Source organism: Somniosus microcephalus, unplaced genomic scaffold, assembly GCF_052327205.1.
Source record: "Somniosus microcephalus isolate GS21.2 unplaced genomic scaffold, FLI_Smic_1.0 scaffold39, whole genome shotgun sequence".
In the NCBI taxonomy this organism is placed as follows: Eukaryota; Metazoa; Chordata; class Chondrichthyes; order Squaliformes; family Somniosidae; genus Somniosus; species Somniosus microcephalus.
The window spans coordinates 31,278-43,345 of NW_028225226.1; the positions used below are offsets into that span (position 1 = coordinate 31,278).

General features: G+C 44.1%; 1 non-coding gene across 1 annotated transcript; it reads left to right on the forward strand.

The window, feature by feature from the left end:
* The first annotated feature begins 2,393 nt into the window (after positions 1 to 2,393).
* trnav-uac (transfer RNA valine (anticodon UAC)) lies at positions 2,394 to 2,466 on the forward strand. The gene has a single exon. It is a non-coding gene; the product is annotated as a tRNA-Val (tRNA).
* The last annotated feature ends 9,602 nt before the right edge of the window (positions 2,467 to 12,068 follow it).

Below are 12,068 nucleotides of genomic sequence, written 5' to 3' on the forward strand. Positions count from 1 at the left end.
TGCTGTTTAAGGTGAACCAATCAGCACAGAGGGTGTTCACAGGTCAGTTCCCCTGTGTGGAAGGCTTGTGTGCAGCGGTACCCGTAGTGTAGTGGTTATCACGTTCACTTTGCACGCGAAAAAGTACTCGGTTCGAGCCCGGGCGGGAGCATTATGTTTAAACTTGCTGTAAATGAACAGCCAGCGGGTTTATTCCGAATGACAAAAGAAAATTGCTGTAAATCTGAAATAGAAACGGAAAATGCTGGAAATTATCAGGCGGTCAGGCAGTATCTGTGGATAAAAATACAGAGTGAACCTTTCAGGTCAATTACCCATCGTTAGAACTGGGAACGGGAGAGATGTATGGTGAGATTATTCTCCTGTCAATAGGGTTAAGCGGCTTCTCTCTTATTCGTTAATTTTTCTTTATTTCACTTCACTAATCAGATACATTTGAGTGAGCGAAAACTGACCCACAGTGAGGCCCATTTCATCTTTTGTTCCCTTTTAATCCCTGGAATCTCTGATGCCCTGAAGTTCAGAAATGTAATTCATTAATCTGCAGGGTGGCCGTCAGTAAGAAGCGTTTTCTGTCTGGATCCGGGAGAGGGGCGCGTTTAGGCTCAAGATTGCTGCTACTGTCGATAGATTTTTGTGGATAAGGGTATTAAGGGTTACGGAAAAAAAGCGGGTAAATGATGTGATGATACAGCCCAGTACTGATCTAATTGAATGGCGCAACAGGCTCGAGGGGCTGAATGGCCTCCTCCTGTTCCTGTGGAGTCGATGGAGGTGTGTCGTGGTTATCGCATTCCGCTAACACACGAAAACTCAACGGTTCCAAAGTGGGTGGAGGCAATTTAATGCCGTTTCTGCATTCAAGTTTAGTAAATATGAAAACTGGAATAATTTGCATGCTTGGTTCAGTATAAATAAAATACGCATTGACAGGCGACTCATACCTTTAAAATGGCAGCGTTACAGTGAGTGAAGTAATTCTCAATGATATTTCCCATATAGGACATAGATAGCGGGACTTTAAGGAGGATTTGGGGAAAGTTGGCGCTGATTTATGGAATCTCCCCTCGCGTGTCGCTGACTAAAGAGGTCGGTCATATTTTATTTAAAAATTGCGGTTGAGAAGTTTTTCATTGAGAATGTGTAAGCAGAACAATAAAGATTAATAGGAAAACACAAGGTCAGCGACAGGATTCAAATTGCAGTTTCAATCGTTCCAACTGTGTGTCCTTTCAATAAGTAACATAAAAGCGCGTCTGTAAAAATGTCCGCACCATGTTATGATTCAGGAAACTGAGACGGGAGTAGAAATAGAGAAATAAAAGCACATGGATATAGAGAAGAGGAAGAGAGAAGGGGAAAATACTGTTTCCACGCAGAATAATGCCGGGACTCCTCTGCTGCGCCTGGGGTGGCCTCCTGCAGCCCGGATACATTAACGTCCTAACAGCTCATTAACTGTAGGAGTGGGACCGGGCGGCGCTTCAGAAGACAGGTCGAAAAGGCAAAGACACTTTCTCGTCTCAATGCTCTGATCATGAAGAATAGCCACACACACAAATTATTTCATCAATGGTTTGATCCTCACTCGGCTAGGTTTGAACCAGCGTTCTCGGGGTCCGATTTTCACTTCGGTGGTTGTTTAAATTTCCGAGAATTCCGCGATTCAAATCACAAAGGAGCGCTCGTTTTGCCGCCACTATTGGACGTTGAATCTTTTGCAATCATCATTAAATAACCGTTTACCATAATTTACAGAATGAAAGAAAGGCGAAACACACTTCAATAACGCATTTTGCCCTTTGTAAACTAATGAACTGTTTACCATATTTCATTTTGCACATTGTATTTTCGGAACCTCGTTTAAAATATTCATTGCTTATGAAAGCAGAAATCTGGGGCAACTTTTTTTTAAATTAATAGGATTGGTCAATGCACAGCATAAACTGCTGGCGAATGTAACTTTTCCGCCAGCAGTCGAACCGGGTACTTGTCGCTTCTGACGTGAACGTGACAACCGCTACACTACGAAAAACTCTGCGTCACTGCTCGCAGAGAATAGAATCAGTAGTGAACAAAACATCACACGGTGCTCATTCTCAGATACAATGCAGTCAACGTTTACATCAAGTGAAATAATGTTTTAGTGAAATGATCTGGAAGTATGTGTTACTCGTATTTGTGCCTCTAATTAAATGTTGTGGCGTTTGACTCCCGTTCATGTCTGTTCTTCCTCTGTTGATAAAGAAAGGAGGGCATTCGTTGACCAGACTGCACTGCGGCTGATTTTGTGAGCTCATCCTTTATATTGAGTGATGCTATTTAAGGTGAACCAATCAGCACAGAGGGTGTTCACTGGTCAGTTCCCCTGTGTTGACCGTATTTGTACAGCGGTTCCCGTAGTGTAGTGGTTATCACGTTCGCTTTACACGCGAAAGGTCCCCGGTTCGAGACCGGGCGGGAACATTATGTTTAAACTTTCTGTGGATGAACAGCCAGCGGGTTTGTTCCGAATGACAAAAGAAAATTGTTGTAAATCTGAAATAGAAACGGAAAATGCTGGAAATTATCAGGAGGTCACTCAGTATCTGTGGATAAAAATACAGAGTGAAACTTTCAGGTCAATTAACCATCGTTCGAACTGGGAACGGAAGAGATGCATGGTGAGATTATTCTCTTGTCAATAGGGCTAAGCGGCTTCCCTCTTATTCTTTAATTTTTCTTTACTTCACTAATCAGATACATTTGAGTGAGCGAAAACTGACCCACAGTGAGGCCCATTTCATCTTTTGTTCCCTTTTAATCCCTGGAATCTCTGATGCCCTGAAGTTCAGAAATGTAATTCATTAATCTGCAGGGTGGCCGTCAGTAAGAAACCTTTTCTGTCTGGATCCGGGAGAGGAGCGCGTTTAGGCTCAAGATTGCTGCTACTGTCGATAGATTTTTGTGAATAAGTTTATTAAGGGTTACGGAAACAAAGCGGGTAAATGTAGTGATGATACGGCCCAGTCCTGATCTAATTGAATGGCGCAACAGGCTCGAGGGGCTGAATGGCCTCCTCCTGTTCCTATGGAGTCGATGCAATGCACCCGAGTGCTGGAGTGTTTCCGGTGTGCAGTGGTTATCGCATTCCGCTAGCACATGAAAACTCAACGGTTCGAAAGTGGGTGGAGGCAATTTAATGCCTTTTCTCCATTCAAGTTTAGTAAATATGAAAACTGTAGTAATTTGAATGCTTGGTTCAGTATAAATAAAATACGCATTGACAGGCGACTTATACCTTTCAAATGGCAGCGTTACAGTGAGTGAAGTAATTCTCAATGATATTTCCCATATAGGACACAGATAGCGGGACTTTAAGGAGGATTTGGGGAAAGTTGGCGATGATTTAGGGAATCTCCCATCGCGTGTCGCTGACTGAAGAGGTCGGTCATATTTTATTTAAAAATTGAGGCTGAGAAGTTTCTCATTGAGAATGTGGAAGCAGAACAATAAAGATTAATAGGAAAACACAAGGTCAGCGACCGGATTCAAATTGGAGTTTCAATCGTTCCAACTGTGTGTCCTTTCAATAAGTAATATAAAAGCGCGTCTGTAAAAATGTCCCCGCCATGTTATGATTCAGGAAACTGAGGCGGGAGTAGAAATAGAGAAATAAAAGCACATGGATATAGAGAAGAGGAAGAGAGAAGGGGAAAATACTGTTTCCACGCAGAACTAATGCCGGGACCCCTCTGCTGCGCCTGGGGCGGCCTCCTGCAGCCCGGATACATTAACGTCCTAACAGCTCATTAACTGCAGGAGTGGGACCGGGCGGCGCTTCAGAAGACAGGTCGAAAAGGCAAAGTCACTTTCTCGTCTCAATGCTCTGATCATGAAGAATAGCCACACACACAAATTCTTTTATCAATGGTTGGATCCTCACTCGGCTAGGTTTGAACCAGCGTTCTCGGGGTCCGATTTTCACTTCGGTGGTTGTTTAAATTTCCGAGAAGTCCGCGGTTCAAATCACAAAGGAGCGCTCGTTTTGCCGCCACTATTGGAAGTTGAATCTTTTGCAATCACCATTAAATAACCGATTACCATAATTTACAGAATGAAAGAAAGGCGAAACACACTTCAATAACGCATTTTGCCCTTTGTAATTAATGAACTGTTTACCATATTTCATTTTGCACATTGTATTTTAGGAACCTCGTTTAAAATATTCATTGCTTATCAAATCAGAAATCTGGGGCAACTTTAAAAAAAATTAACAGAATTGGTCAATGCACAGCATAAACTGCTGGCGAATGTAACTTTTCCGCCAGCAGTCGAACCGGGTACTTGTCGCTTCTGACGTGAACGTGACAACCGCTACACTACGAAAAACTCTGCGTCACTGCTCGCAGAGAATAGAATCAATAGTGAACAAAATATCACACGGTGCTCATTTTCAGAGAAAATGCAGTCAACGTTTACATCGAAGTGAAATAATTTTTTTGTGAAATGATGTGGAAGTATGTGTTACTCGTATTTGTGCCTCTAATTAAATGTTGTGGCGTCTGACTCCCGTTGATGTCTGTTCTTCCTCTGTTGATAAAGAAAGAAGGGCTGTCGTTGACCAGACTGCACTGCGCCTGATATTTTTGAGCGCTTCCTTTATATTGAGTGATGATGTTTAAGGTGAACCAATCAGCACAGAGGGGGTTCACTGGTCAGTTCCCCTGTGTAGAAGGGGTGCGCAAAGCGGTTCCTGTAGTGAAATGGATATCACGTTCGGTTTACACGTGAAAAATTCCCGCCTCGATCCCGGGTGGGAACATTATTGATTAAACTTGCTATATAGCGACTTTCACGACCTCAGAAAGTTCCAAAGCGCTTTACAGTTAATTAAGCACTTTTTGAAGTGCAGTCAGACGCTGTGCATCGGCGCTGATGAGGTCGGGGGGAGGCAGCAGAAGCAGCGACGGGGGCCACGACGACCCGCTGTAGCACGGCGGCCGGCAGCTCCTCAGCGGGAGGCTCGGAGGTCGAACCGGTAGGAGGGGAGGCGGCCAGCGGACCAAGGGCGGGAAAAGCAGGCCCTGGAAGGTCGGACACCGCGGGAGGCTCGGAGGTCAGACTGGGTAGAAGGAGAGCCAGGGAGAAGCAGGCCCCGGGACGTCGGTACCACGGCATCTGAAGATTGTCGGGCAGGAGTGTGGGAAAGGCGGAGCGGGGCGAGAGCGGACCCTATTGTGATGGCACCGATAAAGATGGCTGCCGTCCTTGCGGGCTCCGTGCGTACCAGGCAGCTAAGTGTCCTTTGCTGCTTGGTGCGCTCGGCTCGTTAAGAAAAAAGCATTTCACTGACTGGATTTCACTTGCTTTATTTGGTTATGTGACAAATAAAATTGAAATTGAAATTGAAATTGGATGAACAACCAGCTGGTTCATTCCAAATGATAGAAGAAAGTTATTGCAAATTCTCAAGAGTTCAGGCAGTATCTGTGGATAAAGAAACAGAGTGTACGTTTCAAGTCAATTATCCTTCTATAGAACTGGGAACCGAGAGAGATGTAAGGGTAGTTTATTCTCTTGTTAATAGGGCTACAGCGGCTTTTTAATTGTTCTTTATTTCACTTCACTAATCAGATACCTTTGAGTGAGAGTAAAGTGATCCACAGTGAAGCCCATTTCATCTTTTGTTCCCTTTTAAACCCTGGAATCTCTGAAGCCCTGAAGTTCAGAAATGTAATTCATTGATCTGCAGGGTGGCCGTCAGTAACAAGCCTTTTCTCGCTGGATCCGGGAGTGCAGCTGGTTTCAGGCTCAAGGTTGCCGCTAGTGTCGATAGATTTTTGTTGGGTAAGGTGATTACGGGTTACGGAAACAAAGCGCGTAGATGGACTGAAGAAACAGACGAGACCGGATCTAATTGAATGCCGGAGCAGGATCGAGGGGCTGAATGGACTCTTCCTGTTCCTATGGAGTCGCTGCAATGGAATGCACCGAGTGCTGGAGGATTTCTGGTGTGTGGTGGTTATCGCATTCCACCAGCACACGGAATCTCAACGGTTCGAAAGTGGGTAGAGGCAATTTAATATCTTTTCCCCATTCAAGATTAGTAAATATGAAAACTGGAATAATTTGCATGTTTGTTAATATAAATAAAATGGGCATTATCAGGTGAATTATGCCATTCAAATGGCAGCGTTACATTGCGTGAAGTCATTCTCAATGATATTTCCCATATAGGACACAGTTTGGCTTACGGTACTGTAAGGAGGATTTGGGGAAATGTGTCACTGATTTAGGGAATCTCCCGCTCGCGTGTCACTATTTGAAGCGGTGGGACTTACTTTATTTAAACATTGAGGCTCAGAACTTTGTCATTAAGAATTTGGACGCAGAACAACACAGATTAATCAGAAGACACAGGGGCAGCGACAGGATTCAAAATATTTGTTTCAATCGGTCCGTCTGGGTGTCCTTTCAATAAGTAACAAAGTAAGTGCGTCTCCAAAAATGACAGCACCGTGTTATGATTCAGGAAACTGAGACAGGGGGAATAACTATAGAAATCAAAACACAGGGATATAGAGAAGAGGATGAGAGTAGGGAAAATACTGTTTCCTCGCAGAACTAATGCAGAGACTCCACTGTGGCGCCTGGGGTGGCCTCCTGCAGCCCGGATACATTAACGTCCTAACAGCTCATTTAGAATAGCCACATACTAAATGGTTTTACAATGGTTACCTCCTCACTCGGCTAGGTTTGAACTGGCGTTCTCGGCGTCCGATTTTCGCTTGGGTGGTTGTTTAAATTTCCGAGAAATCCGCAGTTCAAATCACAAACGAGCCCTCATTTTGCCGCCACTATTGGACTTGCAGTTGAATTTTTTACCATCACCATTAAATAAACGATTACCATAATTTACAGAATGTAAGAAAGGCGAAACACACTTCAATAACGCATTTTGCCCTTTGTAATTGATGATCTGTTACCTATATCTCATTTTACACAACTTATTTTGGTAGTCTTGTTTAAAATGTTCATTGCTTATGAAAGCAGAAATCCGGGGCAACTTTTGTTAAAATTAACAGGACTGGTCACTGCACAGAATAAAATCCTGAGAAATGGAATGTTTCCGCTGGGCTCGAATCAGGGACCTTTCATGTGTAAGGGAAACGTGATAACTGCTGCACTACGGAAACCTCTGCTTCACTGCTCATAGAGAATAGAATCAATAGTGAACAAAATATCTCATGATGCTCATTTTCAGATTCAACGCAGTCAGCTTTTACAACAAGTGAAAGAATTTTTCAGTGAAACGATTTGGAAGTATGTGTTACTCGTATTTGTGCCTTTATTAAAGTTTGTGGCGTCTGATTCTCGTTCATGTCGCTTCTTCCTCTGTTGAATAAGAAAGGAGGGTTTGACGTTGACCAGACTGCACTGCGCCTGTTATTTGGGAGCCCATCCTTTATGGAAAGAATAGTGTGAATTGTCATCAGGTATATCAGTTTTAACTTTTATTTTAAAGTTTCACACCTTCCAGGGGAGGCTTATCTGCTGATCTGCCTCATTGTCGATCCATCTGTTCACATCACAACATTCTTCCTTCAGATTCAGCTTCAACAGCGTCACCCATTTCTGGGGCGGTAATCCAGTCGGGGCAATTGGAAAAGGAACGGGAGGCTAAGAGCATAAAGAAAGTGAAAGTCAAGCTGCTGCTTAAATAGAAGCAAACTACTGTGGATGCTGGAAATCCAAATAAAAACAGAAAAACCTGGAAAACGCTCAGCAGGTCATGGCAGCTTCTGTGGAGAGCGAAACCGAGTTCACCTTTAAGGTCGTTGACCTTTCGTCAGAAATGGAATAAGCTAGAGATTTAACATTTTATAAGGCAGTGCAGAGCCGAGGAAAAGTGTGCGGGTGAGGAAGTTATCGGAATCTGTGATTGTGTGGAGGGGCAGGAGTGATTAAACGACAAAATGGATGATGGTGCAAAGCAAAATGTGGTGGTAGTGGGAGAGATAAAGATTAAATTGGAACGTTACCCAGGAGCTGGGGTCGAACCTACAGCAGGCACATGCCCATTGGATTTTACAGTTCAACGCCTTAAACAATCGGCCATTCTAGCAGCCGAAGCACATTTCAAACACTTTTAGTTCAATGTTATACGGGTGTAGGTGACAGATCTGTTTCTGTGTTCTGGCAGGGATCATGGAATGAAACGTTGATAAACTTACGTAGCATTAGCAGTTGCAGTGAAAAAGTCATGGAAATCTCGAAACGGTTATGTTAGTTTTTCAAAGACATGATTCCATTAAACAAACAAGACACTGGCACAGTGTGAGGAAGAAAGGGAGAGACCATTCGATAGGAGAGCAAGAGGGAATAAAAGACGGACCAGTAGAGAAAGGCGGACACGCAGAGACAGAAAGACAGAGAGATAGACATAGACAGAGAGATATTGAGACTGAACGAGAGAGCGACAGGGAAAGAGAAATACGAAGAGAAAGAAACAGAGGGAGAAACAGAGAAAGAGAGAGAGAAATTATGAGAGAAAAATGGAGGCAGTGTGCGAAGTAACGAGGGACAGAAAAAGTAAAACAACAACGCGGGTAGAAAAATCACTCTCAGTTTAAAATGCAATTTTCCCCGTGCAAGTGGATGAATAGCAAACATTAAACCTGCAGCCGACAACTTTACAGACAATAGACGCACAATACCGCGGATGCTGGGAAACCGAAACAAAAACAGAAAATCTCGGAAATGCTCAGCAGGTCAGGCAGCATCTGTGGCGAGAGAAACACAGTTAATGGTTCAGGCTGATGTCCTGTCATCATGCGCGAGTTGGGTAGGATTGATTGGGGAAAGTCACTCAAAGGGTTGACGGTGGATCGGCAATGCCAAACATTCAAAGGTCGCATGGATGAACTACAGAATTTGTTCATCCCAGGTGACATAAAAATCAAACAAAAAAGGTGACTCAACCGTGGTTAACAACGGAAATTAAGGATAGCATAATACCCAAGGAGAGGACATACTGGCCAGAAAATCTTGATCCAGACAGAAAAGGCTTCTTACTGACAGCCACCCTGCAGATTAATGAATTACATTTCTGAACTTCGGGACTTCGGAGATTCCAGGGTTTAAAAGGGAACAAAACATTAATGGGCGTCTCTGTGGATCCGTTCATTCTCATTCAAAATTATCTATTTAGTGATGTGAAATAAAGAGCAATTGAGAAGCCGCTGTAGCCCTATTGACAGGACAATAAACTCGCCCTACATCTCTCACGTCTCCCAGCTCTGAAGGGTAATCGACTTGAAACGTTCACTCTGTTTCTTTATCCACAGATACTGCCTGACCTCTTGAGAATTTCCAGCATTTTCCATTTCTGTTTCAGATTTGCAGTAATTTTCTTTTGCCATTTGGAATAAGCAAGTGTTGTTCATCCATAGCAAGTTTAAACATAATGGGCCAGAAATTCAGATCGGGGGCTTGCCGCGCGTGCAAGCCCCGTATATGCACTTACCCGACGCGCTGGCCGTTGACCTCCAGGGACGCCTGGAATTCGATTTTGAAAAAGAAGAATCCCGGGCAGCGTATGACGTCACGCCGCCCAGCAGTGCAGCCAGCGCGAAGCCTGTAGCGCGCTGTGCAACTGAGACACGCCCCTTGAGGTTTCAGTTTAACAGGACGCGCCCCCAATGTTTCTGCCAAGCTGCTAAGCATTTTTACATGCAAAGCAGCAGTTTAAATAGGTTTTTGGAAGTTTTTTGAAGATTTTGGTAACTTTTATAAACTTTTACATTATTTTGAAGAATCTGAAGTAGTTTTAAACAGAATTAAAGCAATTTAAAGACTTTTAAAAGCCCTAAAAGCATTTTTTAAATTCCATTTATTTACTTAGTAATGTCGTCGTCATACGTGTCTTCACACTGTTCCCTTTGGGGAACTGTAATGAAGTGGTGGAAGGGTTTATGGCCATGATTAACGCTCATTCCGTGACCGTAGCCATCTTTGAACCAGCCATTAGGGCGGTTAGTCCTATGGCAGGAGGGTTTTACGGGCTCCCACAAGCTATACAAGGAGGGAGGGCCACCCACACCCATGGACGCAAATATCCCACTGGATGCCAACCGAGAATTTAGAGCCGGAGCTCCAACTCCACTTGCCGGGACTGTCTGGAGCGGGGTTTGAAATCCTACGCTGACTCTCGCCCAGTGGCGGGGATCCTACCCCTATGCCAAAGGCCCAATCCAATTAGCAAAGTGAAATGGCTGGAATGAGCACAATTCACGGCATTAAAAGAACTCACAATTGAACTGATGATGACCTCAGCAATCTCCTCAAGGAGGTGGAGGCACAGCACCTGCTCATCATTCGTAATGAGAAGTCAAAGGCGCTGCAAAAAGGGCAGATGATAGCTTGGTCTTTCAAGTGGCAGCATAGGGCTCCAGTCACGGGGAGGGAAAAGGCGCAGGAAACGTATGGGTGTCACCTTTTGTGCAGAGTGGGCCTTTTGCGTAGCAGTAAGCATCCCTGCCGCTGGGCCAGAAGGAGTAGGGTTTCGAACCCCACTCCAGACAGTCCCGGCAAGTGGAGTCGGAGCTCCAGCTATAAATTCTGGGTGGACATCCAGCGGGATACTTGCGTCTGTGGGTGTGGGTGGCCCCCCCCCTCAGATGTGTTGTGGGAGCCCGTAAAACCCTCACGCCATAGGACTAACCACCCTAATGGTTGGTTCAAAGATGGTTACGGTCACGGAATGAGCGTTAATCACGGCCATAAATCCTTCCACCACTTCATACAGTTCCCGAAAGGGAACAGTGTGAGGATATGTACGACGATGGCCTCCTGCACAATGCACTTCCTTGGACCGTCAGTCGCAGATGCGAGGGGGCAAATCGTGCAATTGTTAAATTTTTCATTTTATTGACATGTAAAATGTTGGCCCAGTAATTCCCTTCCAAATGCGCGAGTACGGTTGGGTACTTACGCGTCTGGCCGGAGGAAATGCCGGTTTTCAGCATGCACAGTGCATGTGGGGAAAACTGGCATTTCCTGTCCTCTGAACGAAGGGGTTCAGAGGCAGAACACGTGCGACTGCACAGGCAGCGCGTGCGCAGTAAAATTCGCCGCTTTTATTCATGCCTTCAGTGAGGTCAAGTCCTTACAACTTACACATGAAAAAAGCATGGGTACAGTTGCTCCAGAGGCTGCGGAGGAAGATATTTCTTATCGTGGAGCTTCTGAAAGTATGTATGTCTGTATATATTCCTTTTCATGTTATGTATATATTCCTTTACTTATGTGTATGAATGTATTATTTAATTATGACTTTCAGAGAAAGTAACTTATTGGAAAATCATAATTAAAAACATACATTCATACACATAAGTAAAGGAATATAAAACATACATACATATACGTAAAGGAATATATGCGGACATACATACATAATTACTTATTACTGATGAAAAGTTTCTTTCTTAAAAGTGCTGGAAATGTTACATTACTCATTTTAGAACACTCATTTTCACATTCCATTCACACAGCCACAATTGCTCCTTCTACCTACCGTTCTGAAAACCCGTATAAAAAAAAAAAAATTAAACTTTAAAACGTACTTAAAATTTCTTAAAATAACTTCCCTCCCTTTCCCAAACAAAAATATTGCCTTTCAGAAGCTCCACGATAAAATATATCTTCCTCCGCAGCCTTGGAACAACTTTACACATGCTTTTTTCAAGTGTAACTTGTAAGGACTTACCCTCACTGAATCCATGAATGAAATCGACGAAGTTCACTGCGCAAGCGCTGCCTGTGCAGCCGCACGCGCTGTGCCTCTGAACCCCTTCGTTCAGAGGACTGGACATGCCGGCATTCCCCGCATGCTCTGTGCATGCTGAACGCCGGCATTTTCACCGGCCAGATGCGTGAGTACCCAGACCGTACTCACGCATTTGGACCTGAATTTCTGGCCCAATGTTCCCGCCAGCGATCGATCCAGTGACTTTTCGCGTGTAAAGTGAAAGTATAACCACTACACTATGGGAACGGCTAGGGGTATCCCTTCAACACAGAGGAAT